At 34.9% G+C, this 25,928-nt stretch overlaps 1 long non-coding RNA gene across 1 annotated transcript; it reads left to right on the top strand.

Moving 5' to 3' along the window:
- The first annotated feature begins 6,004 nt into the window (after positions 1–6,004).
- LOC118766142 lies at positions 6,005–17,451 on the top strand. Its single transcript, XR_005002055.1, has 3 exons — positions 6,005–6,112; positions 13,505–13,510; positions 17,423–17,451. It is a non-coding gene; the product is annotated as an uncharacterized LOC118766142 (long non-coding RNA).
- The last annotated feature ends 8,477 nt before the right edge of the window (positions 17,452–25,928 follow it).

Raw genomic sequence — 25,928 nt, 5'->3', positions numbered from 1 at the left:
AGATCCATAGTGGAAAAGAAGAACCCAGGCAGAGTTAGACATGATCACAAAAGAAATCTCCGTGTTAGACCGAAAAGAGAAAGGGAAGCTTAAAAGTGACCAAAAGTACAGGACACTGAAAAGGAAGTATAATATTGAAAGAAACGGCCTGAATGTAGTAGTGGAGTAACTGAAACAGCGCTTTGTTGCAAATAAAGCAAAGATGGTGAGATACGACCAAAGAATGAAGGGTTATCAGGAGAATAGTTTATAATTTTTTCTCCATAGTGCAACACTAAAGAGATTAACCAAATTTAGCATATGCCTTTTTTTATATATTGATATATCTTTACACATGCTTAGTGAAAATATTGTGCTATAGAGCCAAATGTGTGCTTTCAGAGCAGCGTTTTTCAACCATTTTTTTACTTTGGTTCTTATCTGACTCAGATGGACCCTTCTAACCATTCCCATTATATTTTTATAATTAAATATTCTTTTACTCTTTTACTTGTTTCAGTCATTTGACTGCAAATACTGATAGGACACAGAAAGTGTGTCTATAGCCAGCTGGAGGGGGTGTCCTCCTGGAGTTACAAACTACAGTAGCATCCACCCTTAGGGATTAGCCATATTTAAATGGCAAATATACGTCACGATGTGTTGCAGCTACTGTTTATAACTCGCTCTAATATTTAATATTGGTTAGTTTATTCAGAGTAGATCAGAAAACATTATATGACGAAAAAAACATGGAGGAGGTACAAATGAAAAGTTAATGCCAGATAACATTGAAAGTCAATGTTTTTGAAGTGACCTCTGGAGCAAAACAAGGAGCAGCGGAAGGATGCTGAATGGTGGCAAGATCTGAAACAAACAATAGTCTGCCCAAAACAAGCAGAACTTGTCATTTCAGTGAGGGAAGTGAAGGAAATAAGCAAAAAAATGAGCACCTGGACGGCCCCGTGCCCAGATGGAGTTGAAGGCTACTGGATCAAAAGATTTGGTGAATGACATGCACGAATAGCTGTGCAACTAAATACCTTGGTAAATGCCGAGCAAGCAACACCAGAGTGGTTGACATTGCGCAGGACAGTACTGTGCCTGAAGACATCGCAAAGGGCAATACCGTAGAGAGTTAAAGGCCGATATCCTGTTTGCCACTTATGTGGAAGTTATTGACTGGAATACTCGCAGAGTCAATGTACGAACATCTAGAAAAAAATGTAGTCCAATCACATGAGCAGAAGGGTTAGAAGCGTAAGTGCAGAGGTAACAAGGATAAATTCCTGATTAACAAAACTATACTTAGAGACGGAAAGACCAGGAAAAGTAACTTAGCCATGTCATGGATCGACTATCGTAATGTGTACGGTAAGTATTGAGAAAAATAGATTGCAAACAAAATAATGTATACCTATGTATGTCTATTAACTAATGGTCCAATAATTGTCTAAAAATATATATTGAGACAGAGGGGAATGTATATGAATATTTGGTATAGGTTTTAATATTAGTTAAAATATGAGGTTCGTACAATATATTGGGGGCGGAGAATAACATATTATTATCCAAGTAGTTAAGATAATCAAAGTAGAGAGCATTATAGAATATAAATTATATATAGATAGTAATAATGTAGAGCGTGATATTATACAAAACAATTATAAGTAGAAGGATTAAGATGAAAATGGTTAATGTAGTGGGGTGGAAAGATGATTTAAGATAAATAAAAATGAAGTATTAAGTATGTCTGGAAAAAAATACTTTTTCTTCTCTCGAATTTACAAGAAGACATTCATTTTCATTATTTTGTAACTTCCTCCTGGGCATAATTTGCAGATCTTGTTATTATGTCTATAAAATGAAGCTGAAGAAAGTATTTTCTAAGAAATTAAGTAATCTGTATAGCTTCTTATCAAACATTTTTGGATAAACCTGTGCTATTTTTTTCTAGGGTCATTGAAGTATGATCTATGATTATTTAATCTTAATTTGAATGAATTTTGTGCACGTCCGATATAAGTAAATTTAGAGAGATTATGAGTACTAATTGTTGCATTTTAATGTTAACTTCTACACCACAATTGTTGCATTTTAAAGTTACATTCTACCTCACAAATATTCGGGTTTCTACAATTAAAACTACAATAATTAGGTTGTACCCTATTGTTATACTCTTTTACTCTTTTACTTGTTTCAGTCATTTGAATGTGGACATGCTGGGGCACGGCCTTTAATTGAGCAAATCTACCCACGACTTATTCTTTGTAAACCTAGTACTTATTCTATCGGTCTCTTTTGCCGAACCGCTAAGTTACGGGGACGTAAACACACCAGCATCGTTTGTCAACCGATGTTGGTCGGGACAAACACAGACACACAAACATATACACACACACATACATACATACATACATACATGTATATTCATATATACGACGGGAATCTTTCAGTTTCCATCTACCAAATTCCCCCACAAGGCTTTGGTCGGCCCGAGTCTATAGTAGAAGACACTTGCCCAATGTACCACGCATTATTAATGGACCCGGAACAATGTGGTTGACAAGCTTTGGACCTTGAACAGTTCAAAGAAGAATTTGACAGGCTAAAAGCTTCAACAGAGAAGTACTGAAGGAAATCACAACATCAGAGACAAAAGTTTATAACTAACTAAAGAAGCAATATGAAAAAAAATGATTAAGACAATACCAAATAAAATATTAGACACAAAGTGAAACTAGTATAAGCATTGTAAGGCTATTCAGTAGCATCGGACATTTAAACACTGGCTGAAGAATGGAAAGGAGCATTAGAAGAATGATGTAAGCTGTGAAAGTGTTAAAGGAGCAAACAAATTTTTGATCACATATGTGGAGAAAAGATCAACAACTTACTGAGGGCGACAGGTATGGAAATTTGAAAATGAAATGGAAAATTGGTCAATACAAATATTTCAGTAATGTAAGTGGAAAAGGAAGTTTAGCTATACCTAGGTATAAAGCGAACATTCCGGATAGGTTTCTGAGATTCTGGTTTTAGAATATTTCTAGTAGCCGAGGTATACTGAACGATTTCTTATTGATAGTATAGAAAATAAATTTTGGATAACAAAACTAATTACAGTGAGAATGCAGAGGGAAGATATGAAACGATAAGTTTGTCATCAGAGAACTGTCAAACGATTATATTTGTTCTAGGAATTACATAATATTGTCTCTGCATGAAAGCGTTATAATGTACAAGAGAAGAAATATCTACTACTAGTATATCGAAAGTGATGAAATACAATTCAAAGGGAACTTAATAGCATGACTAACTGAGGCATGAATAGGAAGGACATCATAATTTGGGGTTGGATAAATTTACAGACATATACAATAATTTACACTGCAACTGGATTTTGAAGTGCTCGTAATCTATGGCTGTCAATGCAATTTTTGTTCTTTAAAAAACAATGTAATGAGTTAATTGGAAGTATAAACGAATTGCAGATATGTATCAACGGCAAGTGTGAATGTAGGTTTATTTGTCCAGCAAAAAAAAAACTCGGGCTCTGCACTATCTGACTTGACTGCGCCATGACCAGCCAGCTTAGAAAACTTAGGCCAGCCCGTGAGCAAAAGAATTTCATTTTAAATATAAATCACCTGCCATTTATGGAAGATCTCATAATATCTGCCAAAAATGAAAACCATCTTGATTATTTTGTCTAAATTATTAGAATATTTAACAAGAATACTGGTAAGCTACTTCTGGCAGATACGTGTACTGTTCTAGATATGAAGGTATCTAGTAAGATTTAAAACCTATGATATGAAGGTACGGCAATTTCATATTAAATTTCTGAGTTATAAGGCAAATTACAAATACCTAGGTTTTCTGCGGGGTGATAATTTAATTAGGAAGGATTAAGAACATACTTGAAACAAATAAAATTGGAGATAATTATATCAAAGGAATCAATTGTCGTTTTCAGAGTGCTGAGATGATGTGCTCCTTTTTAAAAGTGGACAAAGACAGAGCTATAGAAATTACAAAGGAAAACTATGACGCTGTTCACAAATCAACATAATCCTCTACTCACATCATCATACCACATAGATAATAGGCTGCAATATATTGGAGTTGCAGCACATAATCTTTTCCAGATTTAAAAAAGAAATCAGTGAAACAGACAAATCAAGAATAAATGGAACGGCAGTACAGATGCCTGGAATGAGAAGGAATTGCATGGCCAATTCAATACAACGAGGATGTGAACGTGAGTCGTTGCAGAACTAGTCTTAATGACGTATTTCATAAAATGTAAATAGTGTAAATAGTCTGTTTACAAATTCAGACTATGTGAAGCAGTGCAAGAAATTATTTACAATCTTTGAAGTGAGTCCAGTAAGCTAGTACATATAAAGCACAAGTAAGAGCGTAAGTGTATCGTTCTAAGAATACCTAACGATGGTCACCAAGTTTCTGATCTGGTCGTGACGCAATATAGTTTCAACACGTACCTGAGTTGGTAAATCAAAATTAAGAAATATTTCCTGTTTAAGTTTTCTTTATATACCTTTATTATATTGAGTAATTGGGTGGATATCGTGGTAGATGAGGGCATTAAAACACAAACTCAACTAAATGGAAGAAATCGGTGTGTTACACGAAGTTAGAGACTATTTCCTATCTCAAATGCTGTTCAGTAGAAAACAGTACAAAAAATATCTGAATATATCAACAATAATATACCTCGACAATTCAAAGATCTTTTCTTTACGTGTGACAAATACTCCAATCAAAATACAAGATATTTAATTTATCATGCATGAAAATGTACATCAAACTAATAATAATAATAATAATAATAATAATAATAATAATAATAATAATAATAATAATAATAATAATAAAACAATAAAGTTTGCTTATTGATCGACATGAGCATCCCCTGTGATCATAATATCTCAGCGAAAGAGTTTGACAAGCTCATAAAATATAAAGACCTACTCATTGAAATTGAGAAAATGTGGCATCTGAAGGCGGTTACAATACCAGTGATCGTAGGAGCACTAGGAATGATCAAGAAGGGAACCGAAAATTATATGAGAATGATCCCTGGCTTACCATCCCTGCAAGAAGTGCAAAATATTGTCTTAACTAGTACATCACACGTATTGAGAAGAGCAGTTTCTTTGCCCTAGGAGTCGGGAAGACACTCGGCAAGAAATGGAAGCAAATTTGAAAGAAGAAAAAAAAATAATAATAAGCTAAGAAATGGACTGTTAATTAGAAGAATGAGCATGTGTCTCCGCTGTACCGCATCTGAAATAGAGTGGAGGAAACCATTGTCCATATCGCGAGCGAATGTCCTACACTAGCCCCAAACCATTACAAGTGGCGACATGAAAGTTTGCGAGAGTGCTACTTTGGAATCTTTGCAAAAAAGTGGGGGATAGAGAGTGGCAAGACGTGTTATGAGCACAAACAGCTGAAATTGCCAGACTCAGAAACTAGCTAAATCCTCTGGAATTTCCCAATCCAAATAGAGAAGCTGCTGGACCTTGACGAAATGGACATACTGGCGGTGGACAAGGTGCACAGTATATGTTATATAGTTGAAGAATTGTCAAGAAGAAAGGCGAAAAATGCACATTCTTGGCTTCTAATGGTGTAGCTTCCTTGACCGTAGCTGTTTCCGCGTAGCTTGCCATAATGCTACGAACCTCATGATCCCCAATGGGGAGAAATGGAACAAAAAACACAGCAGGAAACAACAACACGCGCGAGACACTTCAACTATATTATCAACAGGAAAAAACAACAGTTCACACTTGCTTCGCACAAAAATAACCCTTTTCGCATAAAAATCACGTTAATTCGCCAACAATGCAACTGAACGACTCATTGTGTCAAAATATTTTCATCCGCGACCTGTTTACTGACAAAATTCCGTGCTTCACAGTATTTTGTCAGTGAACAGGTCGCGGTATCGAAGCGACGAAAATATTTTGACAAATTAAATTTAAATGTTGATGCGTGTTTCTTAAATGTCTTATTAACACCTTCCACATTGCAATTGATCTCGTTCCAGCACACGATCTAAGATCAGGTCGCTTGCTATGCAAATATATCTCCGTAATATGTATATATATATATATATATATATATATATATATATGTGCGTGTGTGTGTGTGTGTGTGTGTGTGTGTATGTATATGTATGTATAGGTATGGGTATACCGCCGAGGAGATATATTCCTAGCTTATTCTGTGTACCTCTTCCACTGTACATTTGGTTTCTTACATCTGTGATCTCTTTGCACTTTCCCATTAAGAAATGCAATTCATTTCCCTTAGTAAATTTTTCCTGTTTCATTAACTCTTCGATGCTCTAACCTTTCACCTTGTTGCCTCTTACTCAATTATTCTACTATGTACAACCTCATTACTATACCACATCCCTCCTCCAGCCCACCTAAAGTTTGCTTTCGTTGTCAGTAGCGCCTCCAACGTATCCAAGGATAATAATACACACCATATAAATAAAATTTGCTTAAATATTACCACCATATTCTGAAATACACCGCATAAGACAAGTAACATGAATATGCAAAACACACTCAAGCAACTACACTATCCAAAATATAGACAAAAGTTAAATGCCTGCACAATTCTGAAGTCATTTTCGAACATGCTATGTTGCTAAATTTCAGCTGTCGTTGCATGAAGTACCATATTAAAATAATTCATTTAAATTCCATTTCGATTTTAATAATTTGGGCCTTTTAGTATTCTCTAGGGACCACTATAATTATCATTATGAAACAAAGTAGCATATATATTTTTTGTACAATTTGTAATAACAAGTTCAAAACAATAAGCTCTGCGATATGTGGATATTTTAAGATTTTACTGAAGACGATGATTATGAAGTATATTTTCTAAAGATTCATTGATAGAAATTGTGGGAGATAGAAATTGCCCAATTTTATATGATTATTCACACCAGCACATCTCTAGAAGGAATCGCCGTATTAAGTTTGAAATAGAATTATCTCAATTAAATTTGGATGGAATACATTATTGCAATATGTTCATATCACTGGACATGCAAAATACGAATTATTAAATATTAATTTTTGTTTACATGAAGGAGAAATTTATAAAAGTAGTGCTCATACAATACTGACATGTTTCATTTTCGATCTATATTTGTTATACCACACACTGAAATATACTGCAATTTTGTAAATAAAAAACAATTATTGTTACTTTATTTGAATAAAAAGTGTAATTTGGCAACTATTATATTTGTTTTAACTTTGTTATACCCAAGGGTTTCATATGAAGTTACATTGTACAGATATTTGTGAGACTGAATTCAGTGAAAGAAACTTCTATATATCGACTACTATATTATCAACAATTTATATATCCCTTTTAGAAAATATTTCGAAAAATATTTTCAGTGCATAGTTTCTCAATTTGCTAATCGATCGTCAAAAACAACTTTCAGGCCATTCTTTATCACAATTCATTTACCTATTGGAATGTAACAATCATTTGAAGAAAAGTTGCGTTGCTTAGTATATTCATTTGTGTTTATTTTATTTTCACACACTTTATATGATTCGGTCAGTATTTCCCTTCAGCGTTCCAGAACATTCACCAATTACCAAGGTAAACTTTTAATATTCTGTAAGTTAATTTTCCACTCACTCCCATCCTCCGTTATACAGTTGTTAATTACATTATTGCTCAATAGTTTTCCCAACAACACCGACAACGAACACTGTTGATTATCAGTAATTGATTTAATCAAGTGAATATAAAAATACTGACCATTTGTTTTAAATTAGTGTTAACATATCACGTTGTATATAAAGTTGGAAAGTTGAATGACTACCAACACGTTTTATTAGAAAGTTTACTGCTAATAATTTCACCGTCAGAAGTTCTAACTTGTGTTTTGTTCAATTACACAACATATGATGTTAAACATATTAAAATAAAGGCCGCAAAATTTTTATCCATAATAAGCTGTGCGGCTTGCTAAAAGACGCCTCTCACTGCATTTCTAGCAGAACGTAAAGATTTTGTTTAGTTATTGTAAATAAATGTATTCAGTATTAAAACTTGCGAAATCGATTATTTTCGCTTATACATTTATGCAAGTGCACGCGCATATGACTGCATAAATGAATACACATACACCATGACATGCAAGTATATATATATATATATGTATACACACACACATACATACACACACACACACACACACACACATATATATTATATATATATATATATATATATATATATATATATATTGTGAAATAGAAAGATGAATAATCTTGTTGCAGATTAATCAAAAGTTTAACCGATACCTTGGTAGCAAAAATCACAGCAGAAGACAGCACGGGTGGAGGTACAACCATATGGTGTTGCAACCGTGCGTTGGTGCGGATAATTGAATTTTAATATTATTAGTGAATTGAAGAAATGGAGTTGAACGAAGATTGAATAGAAATCGTTTTATTGCATTCTACACCTGTTTCGAAAGGCACAACTTGCCAAATTCCGATTGAATAAGGAGACCATATTGTGTCTTTCTCTTCAGGAAGAAATAGGAAATCCGTTGGAAAAAACAAAAAACAGAACAGAGGCGGAGCAAAACAAATCGAACGAGGCTCCTAAGAGCCCATGGCCAAACTGTTTATCAATGTATGTTGAAAACGGGTGGTGGGTGCGTTGAAGATTTTAATGGGTCAGGCAGCGGTCATTCCGCTGGGTGAGAGCACGGGGTGCTTAGATGTTCTTTGTGACCGAGACTAAAGTTCTGACTATTTAAAGAATATTGGGTGTATTATATGGGGCGAGAAAAACAAAACACCATTCGTCTCCCAGGAGTAATTCCCCTTGCAATGGTTAATCATATTTCCCTTAAAAGCTTTTTTCAGAATTTATTTCCAAGGGCTATTTTCATATAAGTAGTGTGACCGGGTGCAGGTATTATTTATAAGCGTTATTTATAAGCAAGATAAGTATAACGCCGCCAATGGGGGCATCGAAAAGCCGACTGTAAAAGTCCGTTTACCATCCGGAGTCTGGCGAACAATATATGGAAGAGTTCGGAGACACAAAGGTTGCACTTCCTTCCGCCCCTGTCAAATGGGAGGGCCACCGACAAAATTGACCATTCCAGCCTGTAGCTTGAGTTCGTATTCTTCAATCGCCATATTAGCTTGCTAAGTCCCGTGGTCTGGCATTTATTCACGTCTCGAAAAGTTGCGTAATGGTTGGAGATTCGTAAGGCCAATCTTGACGATGAGGCCCCGACATAAGAGTAGACATCTGAGTCCGTGTAAACCTTGCATTGGTAGACGGCGTTTCTGATCTTGGAGTTCACCGACGTGAACCTTATTCTATTAGGATTAGTTTCTGAAATTAGAACTGCGTTACTGTTCCTATATTTGTTGCGAAAACTGCAGCCGCTTACTACTTTATTTTCCACTACGTCACTATTAACTAACGGAATAACCCCTGATTCTACACTATCACTCAGAGTGCTGTCATTGCTAGTGCCCGGGGTGCTGCTATTGCCGGAAACGACGCTGGAGTTGCTATTGGGACTCTCTACCCTAACGAGCCGAGCTGCGCTCACCTCACTACTGCCGTTGTTACCGTCAATGACATCACCCTTATTTATAACTATACCCCTAGTATATAATCCCTGGTTGGAGCTGAGATTATGAGTTACTGTACTGGCTCTCATATCATTATTACTTCTATTATTATTCCTACTGAGCGTTAAACCGGGAGCGGAAGAAGCTGTGCCTCCGGAAAAAGGTGGTAGGGTCTTAGTAAGCAGCCTATTATTATGGGAGGCGATTATCTGGGCGAGGTTTTTAGTGTTGGAGAAAGCTATCCTAACTTTATGCGAGTTAACCGTGGAGTAATATTTGGAATTTCTGGGGAAGTTATTGGCGATGGCTTGTCGAAACATGAGGGGGAGGTTAGTTCTAAACTGCTTACCAAAGGGAATTACAAACCATATATGCCTATTCCTATTTATGTGATGGGTCGGGACGCCAGCTCTCGCATTCGGGTGGGTGATTCTCGGATGAATAACGGGTTTTGTGTTAGTGTGAGATCCCCCGGACCGATAATTATCCTTGTTCGCTAAATTAAATGCGGGAGCGACTGCCCCAGGATCCGCCGCGCTCCCGTCACTATTTAAATTATTTATGTTATTATAGACGGCCCTATCCTGATGACCGAATGATGGCATCGGAAGGGCCGGATCAATATAAATTACCTTCTGCCTATAACCGGCCTTGGATAGTGCGGCGTTATAAAATTCCGCTTTCTGCATAAAAATATCGGCACTAGCGGACAAGCCAGACAATCTTAGAGAGATGTTTTTAACCAAATTGTCTGTTACGGTTTTGGCATGATTGGAGAAGACACTGACATACTTCAAATTAGTGGAAGGCTTATGGTAAGGGCAGTATGAGTCGCTATTAAGGTTAAGTGTAACGTCTAGGAAATTAGCCTTGGTGAGTTCATTATCAAAAACTATATTCATGCCCATTCTATTAAAAAACCTAGCTAACCTGCTCTTAGTTTTCTGCACTATTCTGTTCGTGGTGTTTTGCAGGTAAAACAGACAATCGTAACGATACAGGCCGCCCGCGATCTCCGGGAATTGGTCGGACAATTCGTAGAGAATATATATTCCGACCAAATCGGCGCACTATCCGAACTACCCATAGGCACATCAAATTCATTGGGAGTATCTTTACGGATCCATAACTTATTATCAAACTTAATAAACGATTTCCTGGCAACTAAAATGATATCTATTTCTTCTCTGGTGAGGGCAGCCTTGTTGTGAGCATGCCAAAGGGCCTTATTTAGTACACTAGGGTTAATCGAGGGGTAGAAGCTGGCGATATCAAACTAAATGAACCTAGTACGGTTCTTATTGGGGATGGAAGAGAACCATTGGCGGCGTTATACTTATCTTGCTTATAAATAATACCTGCACCCGGTCACACTACTTATATGAAAATAGCCCTTGGAAATGAATTCTAAAAAAGCTTTTAAGAGAAATATGATTAACCATTGCAAGGGGAATTACTCCTGGGAGACGAATGGTGTTTTGTTTTGACGACGGGGGGTTTCTTTGACAAGGCATGATTAGACGAACACACGCACACATAAAATATTTTTCTGCCGCCCGACAGATTTTACAGCAGTGACCATTGTGTAGGGCTGTTTACCAACTGACGGCCGCGCGATCAAACGCACTTACGAACACATAAAATATTTTCTACCCCCTGACGGATTTCTCAGCAGTAACCAGAGTGTAGCGCTTCTTACCAACTTGCGGCCGCGCATATATAGAACAGTACACACACACATGTTTCTAAGTATATTTTGGCTCGCCCCATATAATACACCTAATATTCTTTAAATATGTGTAAACACACATAAGAGAACACGTTGCAAGTAGGCCGCTATATATATATATATATATATATATATAATACAGGGCAAAATTAATTCATTATTTAATTAATTAATTAATAATTAATAATTTTACCAAATAGTCAGTACGTTAAAGGAAATTCTTTACACAAAATATTCTACAATTATATACATAATTATAATCAGAGATCAGCTAAGTGCCTCGTCACGTACTGAATTAGAAATAAATACTGATGTATTTTCAACTACCATAAAAACTCTCCCAGGAAAAAACCCATATATTTTATGTAAGTAAAAAGTAAAATGAAGAACCAAACAACTTCGGTAACTACAGACGTGTTTCAAATTGAAGTCAAATTATATTTACCTATTATTTTGCTCAGTGTAGTACTCCAAGTTATAAATTTGCAAGTGTTAGGATTAAATATCTACGTGATCAAGCGTATTTGCATAACTAATATTCATCCGCACTCCCCAAAATATACAACCGAATGTGATATATATTTATATTTTATAACCATAAGACCATGCGTTCAATTCCCGACGACGTGAGTCCTTGAGTAATACAATTTATTTAAAGTTGCTTCAGTCCACTCAGCTGACAAAACTGAATAGTAACTGTATTTCAAAAGGCCAGCCTTGTCACACTCTGTGTCACACTGTGTCACTTGTCACGTTAAGTTTACGTGTGTCTGTGGAATGCTCAGCTAGTTGCAAGTTATTTTGGTAGAACCTTTTGACGAGTCACTTCACGAGAGACATCTGGATATTTATTGCAGTACAACACAACAAAATGATCGTAGTGATTACTAAAGAGTCTTACTAATTCCATTTTTTTCTCCAAGGTACATAGGAATTCTTGTCGTAAATCGATACTTTTGATGACATCATGTAATCATGTAACGTGAAAATATCATGATACGATGTTTATACTAAAACATATTATATATATATATACATAGCGAGAGAGAATTTAGAAAAACACGCAAGACGAAGACGGGTCTGTAAACAACAAACAGATGTATTAGTTTAGCGCTCGGGAACTGAGAAAGTCTTTAACGTTTCGATCCTACGTTCTTCAACAGAGAGGCGCACAGAAATGAACAGGGAGAGAAAATAGAAAAAAGTTCAGTGGCTAGCAATCTATCATGGCGAATGCCAGAAAGATGTGTCACACAGGAGGGGGAGGAAAAAGGGGAGATAATAAAGTAGTGTAGATAATAAATTAATGGTGATCCCAATACGAAGGTGCACGTGCGCGTGTACGTGAGAGCCTGTATGTGCGTGTGGAACTGGGCTGGCGGCCAGGGTTGTTAGGTTTGTGGATTCGGGGAAGGAAATAAATTTTGGGAGTGCGAGGTGTGCGGACAATGATATCGGGGATGCTTGGAAACTTTAAACCGGTCCACAGCAAACAGATCGACTGCTTGGAACTGGCGGCCCAGGTCGGTGAAGCAGTCCTCCTTATTAAATGCAGGTGCAGTGTCGCGGAAAAGTGCACACAACCTAACGCGGCGCTTAAAGCTGTGGATATTGGCACGAGTCCGAAATTCGTAGCAGGATGGAGTGAGGGTGCTGAAGTGCAGACCCTTACTGAGGAGGGAACCGTTCATGCCAGAGAGGGGAAGATCTGGGGGAATGGTAACAACAGACAGAAGTGGGGAATGGGTGGATGGGACAGAACTAGGAATGTGGTGTGGAGTTGGAAGGCTGGGAGGAAGGAGGTATGTGGGTGAGGGTTGGGAGGGATTGGGTTGGTGAGGGTGGGGTAGCGTATCGAGGAGGAACACTTGTAGAGGAGGAGTCGGCGTAGTGGCATCGGATGTGATGACATGGCGGAGAGATTGGAGCTTAAGTGGTTTGGTGGGAGCGAGGAATTGATGAAAGAGATGATTTAAATGAATTATATAATGTAAATTAGAGTTAAAATTGGAAGGCAACTGAGAGGAGAAGAAGAGGAAAATGTCAGAGGGAGAAGGCTGTCGATAATATGTATTTTGGAGAGATTAGAACAAAGGTGGCGTGCATAAGGTGGTAGAATGTAGTACGGAGTATGGGTAGGATGGTTGAAGCAGAGTGAGAAGTGGAGTGGAAATGGAAGCGGAAGCCTTTCAGGATGAGGTGGTGATGAAGGCAGCAACTGAGAAAGGAAAGGTGGCTAAAGAACCGTGATTTTGTTTTTAATTAGTAGGGAAAGGTTAATAGAAGTTTGAAAGCAGCGGAAAGGAAGAGGGAAAGATAGTTTCTTAGGCGGTGGTGAAGGTGGGAGAGGAAAGGTTTCTAATCGGGCATGATTGAAAAACGAGAAGAAAAGAGAGAGAAATGAGGAAAAGTAAAAAGAGGTGGGGGAGAGAAAGGAAAATAAATACGTGAGGAGGAAAAATCCCAAGGGGTTGGGAGAAAAAATGCGAAAAGCATGAGGAGAAAAATACAAGAGTTGGGAGGAGGAGAAAAAAAGACAACTAGTGAAAGAAGGGGGAAGAAGGAAGAAACAAAGAGAATGGGGAAGAAAGGGAAAATAGAAGACAAAAGGGTAAAGAAAGTGAGTGAGACAGAGGCAAGATTACAATTGCGGATTGAGATAAACGACAATAGGAAAAAGCAGAAAGTATAAAAAATTTAGAGAAGTACAAAAGATTCAAACGTCGTGGTGTATTGAAGCAATTTCTCATCAAAGGAAGAGTCCTTTGTAATTCATAAGTAGGAAAGGTGCAGCCGAAATGTAGGAGTTCATGTGTAGGAGATTAGAAGGAAGTCCAGGAAGGGAATCCAGGTAGAATAGTCTTAGAAGTGGATGCAGAGACAGGATAATACTGGCACGACCACGAGAGCGTTCAATATATTGTGTGAATTTACAAAAAAAAAATCAAAAAACGAAGATGGGTGTGTAACAAAATACTGATGTATTAGTTTAACGCTCGGAAAGTGAGAAAATCTTTTATGTTTGGATCCTAGAAAGGAACTCAGAAAATATAGGGAGAGAAAATTTAAAAAAAGGTTTAGTGGGTAGCGATCTATTATGGCAAATGTCAGACAGACGGGTCACACGAAAGAGCTAGGAAGAAGGGGAGATAATAAAGTAATATTGATACCAAAATGATGGAACGCGTGCGTGTGTATGTGAGAGCGTGTATGTGCGTGTGGAAGGGGTCTTGTGACATTGACGTGCGCATGTGTGCATGTGTATGTGTGTGGATGATGGTGTAGGTCCTGAGAAGTGGTTATAATATTTACTTGCGAATACTCTATAATAAAGGCAAAATTTGCGATGCAATGTTTGTAATTGATAGAATTTATTGCAACCGATGTTACATAATTTTGATTATCATTGCAGTAAGTGAATTATAATAATCATCATAAATGAGAATTTTAGTAAAAAATCAAATTTTTAATAACGCTCCGCACAACCACAATACGTATAATACGTGGTTCGAAAATTTATTAAAAATTTTAAGAATTCTTTAAACCAAATAGAATGTAATATGTACTCAAAACATAATTACTCTCATAAATAATTATGAAATTAACAATTAGTATGAAAAGATAGTGTCTAAAATTCTTGTTATACCTACCACTATCATAGGCGTCTTGATGACCAGCAATTTTTCACATAATTCTCCCATTCCTACCATATAATTTATTTATTTATTTATTTTTGCATCGCATGTCGATCGGTTTACACAATTTTCTTGTCTGTTGTCTCCCTCAAACCACAAATATATCTTTTTGGTTCCATTCCTTTCACTTGACATGTTGTTTTGTTCTGACCTTTATATATACACAAGCACCAAAGTGAATTTTATACTTCCAAGTTCCTTTTTACTACCTTGGATAGTCTCCATTCTTTGATATCAACTAGCTGGTGTCCAACATGATGAGAATACAAACTGCCTAAACTAAAAACTCATAAAAGTTCCTTCAATTAAACTTCAAGTTCTAATAGTAATTATATTGTTTTTTATTTGTTGAATAGTAGATTCTTGAATATTAAAGTTTTCTTTAGTCTAGTTCCCACCGTAAAACAATTTCTCATTCAATTGAACACTTAAAAATTAGAATTGCGTATTTCATTCCAACTTGATGCTAGTTGTTCCCTACAGTGCACACGGTAACACTGATACAATTGAAAATGGTGTTTGTATAGATTCCTTTATTTTAGATCGTCGTACATGTAGCACGTCGGTAAAATAATAATTGCTAAGCGCATCTGTAATACATATTTATATTTATATTCAATATACTGGATAACGTGTTTAGAGAATCAACAGGATTGGTGGACATAACGGAACGTCTGGAAATCATGAACACGTAAACCTATTCAACTTTTAAATATCAAAAGCGTGTGTTTTTAATAAAATTATTGGAAACAATATGTCATGGTGCAACGTAGAACCCACATTCGAACAAAAGAAAAAATACAATTATATATATGCATTCACGCACATCGATTCTAGCATAACTACTACGCTGGTGCTAATATACTTAATCTACTGAGTAGCGTTCATTAGTTAATTGAAATTATATTTTTGGAGACCAAATAAAGAAGTATTATGAAAGTTTATTTCGTGTGAAAAAAAGAGTTGAAAACTTCAAAGATTAAGTTAATTATAGTTAATGGAATATAGTATTTATTGTGCAATGATTCTGATTAGTGACAATAAAGCGTCAACTCCAGACAAGGTGGGATCTTATTAGAACTCTTCATCGTATCACAGTCGGAAATAACTACTTGATATTTGATTGATTTCAGGATAAATATTTGATTGATTTCTGCAAAAAATGTTATAGGATTAAATACCTGAGGCATGATGCTAGAGCAGCTAATAGTACATACGTTATAAATGTATTGGTAAAAGAAAAATTGTTAGAGAAATTTATGGTCATGGTTAATGAGAAGATAATTATTATCCATTCCAGAATATGCGCAACTACCATAGAGAAGACAACACAGAAAAGTTAATTAATAAACGTTGATTAATTACGCTATTGAAATGTTTGATCTTTCATTATCGGGTGGCATTTCACAAAAATTTCGTTTTCAGTGAAGCAAAATTTATCAATACATATTTCTCATATACACAAATATATACAAATATATCACACACGTCTGTACAGACATATACAAATATATCCCCGTATAGAAAAGAATAATATATTTTGAATTTGCCCTTTGAATATATGTGCATTTATTAGCAAATTGTAACGTAATACTAATAAATATGAAATAATCATAAAACAAAATTTCATATTAATTACATGGGAACCATATTGCGAATATGAAAATATTTATGCGTAACTAAGATTGAGTTTAGTCAATTAACATTTTCTATCTCTGCACTACAGTATATTTCATTTGGAATATATATTCTTGTTATAATTTTTCATATTTTCCATTTTTTTAATATCGCCATTAAAATATCAGATAGTTATATTCTGTTGTGCTTTAGACTTGTTTACTTTTATATTTTCCTACATTTTAAAAATGTCATTGAGTATTTTAAAACTGTCATCGTGTATTTCTTCGCTAATTATTTGCTTCTGCAGTTATACTGTTTTACTCAAATATTTTCGCCGTGAAATAATGCTAGCGATGGCGGTTTCTGTGTTGGTCACAGGCAGCCAAAACGCTGAAGAAGATCATGTACGAAAGAAAACGACATCCAACCATTACCCAAATGTACTATATAAGTAACAGACTAATGCTAAAATTTCCTCTCAATGTAAGACATCTATAAATATATAAAACTAAGAATATGTCTGTCTGTGTGTCTGTATGTGCGCATCAGTAAAACTAGAGAACACTACCGATTTCATTCAAATTTTACGTAAGCATTACTTAGATTCCTTGCAGAGTCATGGGACAAAAATGTGTTCAACTTCTTGGTTAATGTGAGTCCTGAGCAATCTCTGACCTTTTTAACTACTTCTACTTCGGTATTATGTATCAAAGGTGAAGATATAATATCTATATTATATAAGTATATATATATATATATATATATATAAATATATATATATATATATATATATATATATATATACAAATATAGTTAGATAGATATATATAGAGATATATGTACGTATGCATATACTTGTGCTTGCACGTCTGCACACATATGTATATATATATATATATATATATATATATATATATATATATATATATATATGTATATGTATGTGTATATATACATATATACATACATATATGGATATATACATGTATATATATAAATATATATAAGTATATATACATGTATATATTTACGCTTATGTATATGTAGTATTTATATATATATATATGTTATATGCATGTATATACCTATATTTATATTTACATATATATATATGTATGTTTATACATATATCTATATGTATACCATACATATATACACATATATATATATGTGTGTGCGTGTAAGTGTGCGTGAGAGTGTGTGTGTTTGCACCCCCACCATCGTTTGAACCACCGACGTCGCTGTGCTTACGCTCCCGTAGCTTAGCCGTTTGGCAAAACAAACCGATTCAAGTATTAGGATTACAAAGAATAAAACGGCGGACGATCTTTTCGACTACAAAGGTCTATTCGCATGGCTGCAGTCACATGACCGAAACAAGTATAACAATAAAAAAACTATACCATTTAATCCCGAACATCAGGGGGCATCTCTCTAGATTAGATGGGGGCGACGCTACACAAACTTACGTTACGTATCTCATCATACAAAAACCATTATTTACAAACCTGCAACGTGGATTACACAAAGGAACTTGCTAATATTAGACAATCGATGTAATAAGGGAGGAGGGTAGTTGAGAAGAGAGAAGCCTAGCTTGTCTGCACAAATGTAGGTTTACTTTCACTACATATAAATAACATACGAAACACTTGTGCCACCCCAAAATAGCAACAAGAATCCCCCACCATAGAAATGGTAGCCCTTGATATTAATTAGAAGGCCATATATATATATATATATATATATATTATATATATATATATATATAAAAAATTTCCACTTAATTCTTATTTTTATTTTCTAAAATTTTCGTTGCGTGTTGCAACCTTCTCAATAGTCTTGACTCTGACCCACACACATGCGCACAAATAAACGAAAGGGAGGGCAGTGTAAATAACGGACAGAGTCTAGACTATTGTAAAGGTTGCAACACGCAACGAACAATTCAGAAAATAAAAATAAGAAATAAGTGGAAATTTTACCAGTGAGTTTGTTAAATAATAAGGCACTAAAAGAGAATGACTCTCTCCAGACACAACAGAATATGTGTAAACACCCGATCTCATATAAAGAATCTTGCAAACCAAATCCAAAACTGAAATATATATATATATATATATATATATGTACATATACTACTTAAATAATGCTAGTTTGATTGTAGGACATAGCGGGGCTCTTGCATGTGTTACTATATCAATACCCCTATCTCTTCACCTAAATTCCGAGTTTAGATCCTACTCCCAACCCATAACGACTATCTACATCTTTTACTTATAAAGTCTTTTTTCGTTAATCTAACCCACCAACCTCTGTTAACGAATGCCAGATATTTCAATCTTGAAACCAAATGAGAACACAGAGGACATAGTTATTTAGCCCCAATGTTAAAACCCCCGGTAGCTATTTTTATTTTTTAATTTTAATTTTAATTTTATTTTAATATTATTTTACTTTATTTTATTGTATTTTATTGTACCTTTTATACCATGGATGAGCTTGTTGATACCTGTTGCAATCTGGACTCAATTCTTCTACCAGCATATTGATCCACCTCCACTTAAAGTAGACACACCAGATCTCCCCGCTTAAGAACAACGCTACCCCAACTCTAGAATTTACCTTAATGAACTCAAATTTAACTTTCCCCACTCTAGGTGGTATAAGTCTGTACTTGGACACTGCAGTAGCTGACTTCCCAAGAGATATTAGCACAATTCGGTTTACCATGTATGACTGAATGTGTAATTTGATGGTAGACCATGGCCTCACCCACGTAAGGATTATTATAATTAATAAAGTTATTGATATGAACAATCTAACTGTTCTGTCTGGGGAGAGTCATTCTCTTTTAGTGCCTTATCATTTAACACACACACCGGTAAAATTTCCACTTATTTCTTATTTTTATTCTCTAAAATTTTCGTTGCGTGTTGCAACCTTTTCTATAGTCTTAACTCTGTCCGTTGTGTTTGTTTGTGCGCATGTTTGTGGGTCAGTGTGTGTGTCTGTGCCTATACATGCATGCATGTACGTATGTATGTGTGTGTGTGTTTGTTTGCATGTGTATGTATGCATATATGTGTGTGTATGCATATGTATGCATGTATGTGTGTGCATCTGTATGTACGTATCCTGCATATGTATGTGCTTGCCTGTCCGTGTTTGTGTATTTTCTATGTATGTGTGAGAGCATGTGTTTTTTTATATATATGCACCTCTGTCTCCTTGTGTGTGCATATCTGTAAGTGTGTGTTATGTAACTATGTACCATGTTTGCATGTATGGATGTGCAACTTATATGTGTGGATCCGAGTCTCCATATGTGTCTGTTCATATAGTCTATACACCTATCCGTTTGTATATTGATCAGCTTATTTACATATCTAAATGCTTATTATTATTTTTGTTATTTTTATATTGTTTATTTTTTATATTTTTTCAGTTTTAATTTTTTAAATATTTTTTAATTTTTTTTATTTTTAATTTTTTATATTTCTGTATGTAAGCATTTAGATATGTAAATAAACAGATCAATATACAAACGGATAGGTATATAGACTATATGAACAGACACATATATATAGATGCACATCCATGCATACAAACATGGTACATAGTTACATAGCACACACACAGATATGCACACTCAAGGAGACAGTGGTGCATATATATACAAGCACATGCTCACACACACATACGTAGAAAATACACAAACAAGGACAGGCAAGCACATAAATATGCAGGATACGTACATACAGATGCACACACACACATACATACATACATATGCATACACAAACATATTTACATACATACACATGCAAACACACACACACTTACATACGTACATGGATGCATGTATAGACACACACACACACACACACACTGACCCATACACATGAGCACAAACAAACAAAAGGGAATGCAGTGTAAATAACGGACAGAGTCAAGACTATTGAAAAGGCTGCAACAGGCAACGAAAATTTTAGAGAATAAAAATAAGAAATAAGTGGGCCTTTTACCGGTAAGTGTGTTAAATAATAAGGCATTAAAAGAGAATGACTCACCCCAGACACAACAGAATATGCTTCAACACACGACGACATATAAAGAATCTTGCATAATCCCATAACGAAACAATCTGTTATGATCATATAATACATATTAAGTAAGATTTAGTAAACTGTTTTGTGATATTGAGTTTGTGTCCATGGTTGTTATATGCTTGTGCGTTAATTTTAAATTTTATTTGCTTAAATGTTTGTGATTTTTTGCTTTTGACCCTATGGGGCAGAATTTACTTAGGAGCGCGTAAACATTTACTTGCTCATCCATTATTACCACGTCTTTCAATTTTACTGGCTATCTAGTAAGATTCAACTTTATTTCTCTTGTACTAGTTGTCTTCCCTTAATTATAACAAAAGATTACAGCTGTTTGACTAACGCCATTCAGTTTAATCTTAATTATGCTATGCTGAGAAGTTTCAGAATGCCATAAGCGGCCTCCTGACAATTACATCACAGCCTCTCCCTAGTACCCTTTGTCTGCTCTTTCGTCTTCTCCTTTATTTACATATTTCCTGTAAAGGTCTTAACATTTGCCCGTGATTCAAATATAATTGACCAGTTATAGAGATGGATAGACTTTGGTCAATTTCATTGCGGACAAGAGGTGGTGGTCTTTACAACACTTCAGTAGGTTCACCATAATAAGAACCCTACACTTTTGTTTTTAGATAAATATTAGCTATCCCTATTTACGATATCATAAATACTACTCACTTCTCAGACATATTGGTAATTCTCTTATTTTAGTACTAACTTAATTTCAATTCTATTACGGCACACTGGTTCCTCATTTACATAGAAATAACCCGTAAATATTTCCCTAAACCACTGCTAGTTCACTCTTTGGCCTACCGACTTCAAACCCTACGCTGCAATAGGGTATGATTTTAGTACATTGAGTCTTCTGGCCTCGTCTGTAGGCCCTGTTTTTTCAATTCCCTCTACCCTTTGTTTATTTTATGTTGCTCATTTGTATTCACTGTGATGGAGCTCCATGTACTAGATCGAACGGGCTATGAAGATTATGTATATCATTTTCAGAATTTCTTTCGTAAGTACGGACCAATAATGGATGCGGAGACGGCTGTAAGAAATGCTATGTCAGGATTTGTATTAAAAAATGATCAACCGATGTGGTTCATTTTGTTTGTTTGTGATCAAAAGTTTCATCTATATTCTGATTATTTAAAATTTATTCATGATAAACCTTTGTTTATTTTGTTGTTACATGTACCCTATGAGCATAGTGTGCCTGCATACTCAAACCCAGGGATAGCACTGGTAATTGATACCTATAGTAATTCCCGATACTATTATCACTTAATCAGTTGTTACAACCGCTAAGTCTGCTAACTTTATGCATCAACATATATATATATACATCTATATATATATATATATATAATATATATATATATATATATATATATATATATATATATATATATATATATATAATATATATATATATATACCTGGCCTTTCAAGGTAACTGGACGACATTCTTCCTGCTCCCCAGTCGTTCACAAAAAATTCTGCGTTTGCAATACTTTTTTCGTACGGCGTCAACAGCCCTTCTTATCTTGTATTTCCCTGTCCTGTCTTTTACTGTTTATATTTTTGTACTGTCGTTACTGTCCTGTTTTTTTACCATTTTTTTACCATTTTTTACCCCTCTGCAAAAAGATCTCAGAATTTTAATTGATTTGCTTTTCGCAGGAAGGAAAGTTTCTTGTCGAAGATACGTCTCGCTTTTATCCTTCGAAACGTAGAGTAGATGAAACCATACCGACTGAGGAAGGTGTTTTTTCTTTGTGTTAATTGTCCTGTACTCCATTTTTTGTTGTTTTTACAAAAATGTCCAGTTCCTTTGGTTTGTGTCTATGTTTTCGTTTCTCTTTGTGTTCGACGTCCCTTTGGTGTCCTATACTCATATATGCGTGTATGTGTACATGTAGAGGTAGGTACGTACATATATGTTTATATATATGCATATGTTTCATTTCATTTATTAATATATATATATATGTATATAAATAAATATATATATATATATATATATATATATATATATATATATATATATATATATATTCATACATATATTTATACATATAATATACATACATATATATACACACATAAATATACATATACATATTTATGGGCAGATTTATATACACATATATACATACATACATACATATATATATATATATATATATATATATATATATATATGCATCACATATTTATATATACAGGGTGTCCATAAAGTCTCTTTACAGTTTTAAAATGTTATTACAAAAGCAGTTGACAAGATTTATTAACCAGATTTGTTTTATTATAATAATTGTTTATTAAAGTATTTTAACTATTATTTAATAGACCTCAGTAGGGGCACCATTATGTGCGCAAAGCACATCAAAACGGTACTCGATTTCTTGCCATATTCGCTGTAGCATAGCCTCCTTAACGGTGGCAATGACATTACGAATCCTTTGCTTCAAGTCAGCAATGTCGCGTATCGTTGTTTGATACATGATATCTTTTACATAACCCCACAGAAAGAAGTCCAAGGAAGTGATATCTGGCGAACATGGAATTGGCCCATTTCTTCCAATCCATCTGTCAGGAAATGTTTGATTGAGAAACTGACAAACATGCCGTAGCCAAATGTGGTGGTGCACCATCTTACTGGAAAATGATGGTTGGTTGTAGATCAATCAGTTGTGGAGCCACATATTTAGTCTGAATTTCGAGGTAAACACCTGCAGTAATTGTTGCCTCGTTGAAGAAACATGGTCGTCCGCTCCTTCCTTAATCCAACACTGTCCCTGTCTCCATAAATTTCTTGTGCCATACACGAATTGAAGGACGCGATAGTGGATAATTTCCATACTTACTTCTGTAGTTTCGTTGAGTCTGAACATCCGATTTTGTCCCAATAAACCAGGATACACGTTGTGCCTTTTCATGAGGAGCAACCATTTTATAGGGGTTTAGTGAATTAGTTTCGTGTCCATCAACAGCATATCTGAAACACAAAAAATTTATATGAATAAAAACTTGAATAAACAATTATTAAAATAAAACAAATCTGATTAAAATATCGCATCAACTGCCTTTGTAATTTTTTTTTAATTTGTAAAGAGACTTTCTGGCCATGCTGTACATCACATATTTATATATGCATTATATATATATATATATATATATATATATGTATGCATGTATATATGCGAGATAATAATTTTAGTAGTAACAGTTTAACTGTGTGTGAACATATATGCATAGTGTATCCATAGTGAAACTAATAAAAAGTAGACGTACTATCTTATATTACAATAGTGATGTTATTGTTTCAGTTTTGACACGTAATACTGAAATAGTGTAAGAGATAAGAGATTGCTCCGGGCTCGGAGTAGGCACGAAGTTGAAACTTTGGGGGGGGGGGCTTTGACAATGTATGGACCCTAAGTAAGGCATGCGTAAAATTTGAATGAAATCGGTTTGATAGTTCTCCAGTTTTAGTGATGCACACATATAGTCAGACACACATTCTTAGTTTTATGTATATAGATTTTAAGAATGATTAAGAGAAAAGAAAATCATTGTTAGGTTCTAGATTTCTGTTGAACGCCCATCTTTTGAGAACATAATAATTGTCTCAGGCTAATTAAATATTGTGAGACGTTCTCATGTTTTTATCATTGTTTAGTTTTTTAGACCTTTTTAGCGTAATTCTTCGCCACACGCTTTTGAGAGGCTATATTCAAAGCAACAAATCACCTCAGATTTCCTCCGATACATGACCGTTACTAGCGCTTTGTATATTCCGTCGTAGTTCAGTAGATTTCTCATACATAATCTTCCTGAGAAGCTGTTTGTTTTAAAATATTACTAAAATGTATCATCCAGTACATTGTATTGCCGCTATTTTTGGCTTAAATTTTTTAATTGTTTTACTCCCATTCTCTGAGTGTTGTACACTTCATTCACACTGATGTGAAAAGACATTCACGTTATGAAATCCAACAACTAATTATATTTTCTACGGCTTCTCTCATCGTTGGTTTTCCGAACGCCAAAATTCTTATGGAAGAAAGGCATTGTGTTTTAGATCCGCTGCTAATCTATCATGTATCTCCTCTATGAAGAGCAACTTGGTTGTATCTCAGTGTTTAGACAACAGTTGCTGCATTCATATCACTCTTTTTAAAACACTCAACATACATGCATGTGGGCAAGTATAATGATGCAGAGAATGCATTTTTATTTATATCTAACACAAGTGCCTATCAGTCATTTGTTGAATTTATTAGTGCACTGTCAGAGTTGGTTGAGTTTCGGGACGCTCATGACATTTACTGCATGAGTACATTGCTGTTAACGAACAGAAACGTACAGTTTATAATGCGTGTGTGCCCTCTTAACACATCAGCGGTAACACCAGATAGAAATACCCATTTTCCCTTTGCGCTTTAACTATTTTGCTATAATGTTCTTACCGCCAAAATGGCTGAATATAGCTCCATCACTAATATACAATAAATATTTCTTCAGCCGGTCTAATGGATAGGCAGCCTAAATAATTACAAAAACACTTTCAGGAAATTATAGGTTAGCATCAAGTGCACCATATACGTTAAGTAAGTAAAACGAAGAATAAATATCAGAATCAATATCTATTTACCTTTATCAATAACGGATTATTTGTGTTACCTCAATGACTCAATTTCATATTCATAAAATTCTCTCGTATTTTTGTAATGTTGTGCCCATTTCACCTTTAACCTTGTGCGTGTTAAGAAAATTGCTTATGATAAATTCACTAAAGTATCTTCTAATACTTATTGTTTTCACAGTACATATATTATTTTAGCTACAGTTTATGAGAAACATTAAAAATCGCTAGTAGTAGTAGTAGTTGTAGTAGTAGTAGTAGTAGTAGTAGTGTAGTAGTAGTAGTAGTAGTAGTAGTAGTAACAACAACAAAAATGATAATCGTTTCTACTAAAGGCACAAGACCTGAAATTTGGGTGGAGGGAAGTAGTCCATTAGAGTGCTCAAGTGATACTTATTTTATCGACTTGGAAAGGATGAAAGCCAAAGTCTACCTTGGCGATTATTGACACCAGATCGAAAA

This window comes from Octopus sinensis, linkage group LG1 (genome assembly GCF_006345805.1).
Source record: "Octopus sinensis linkage group LG1, ASM634580v1, whole genome shotgun sequence".
In the NCBI taxonomy this organism is placed as follows: Eukaryota; Metazoa; Mollusca; class Cephalopoda; order Octopoda; family Octopodidae; genus Octopus; species Octopus sinensis.
This window is presented reverse-complemented; position numbering and strand designations above follow the sequence as displayed.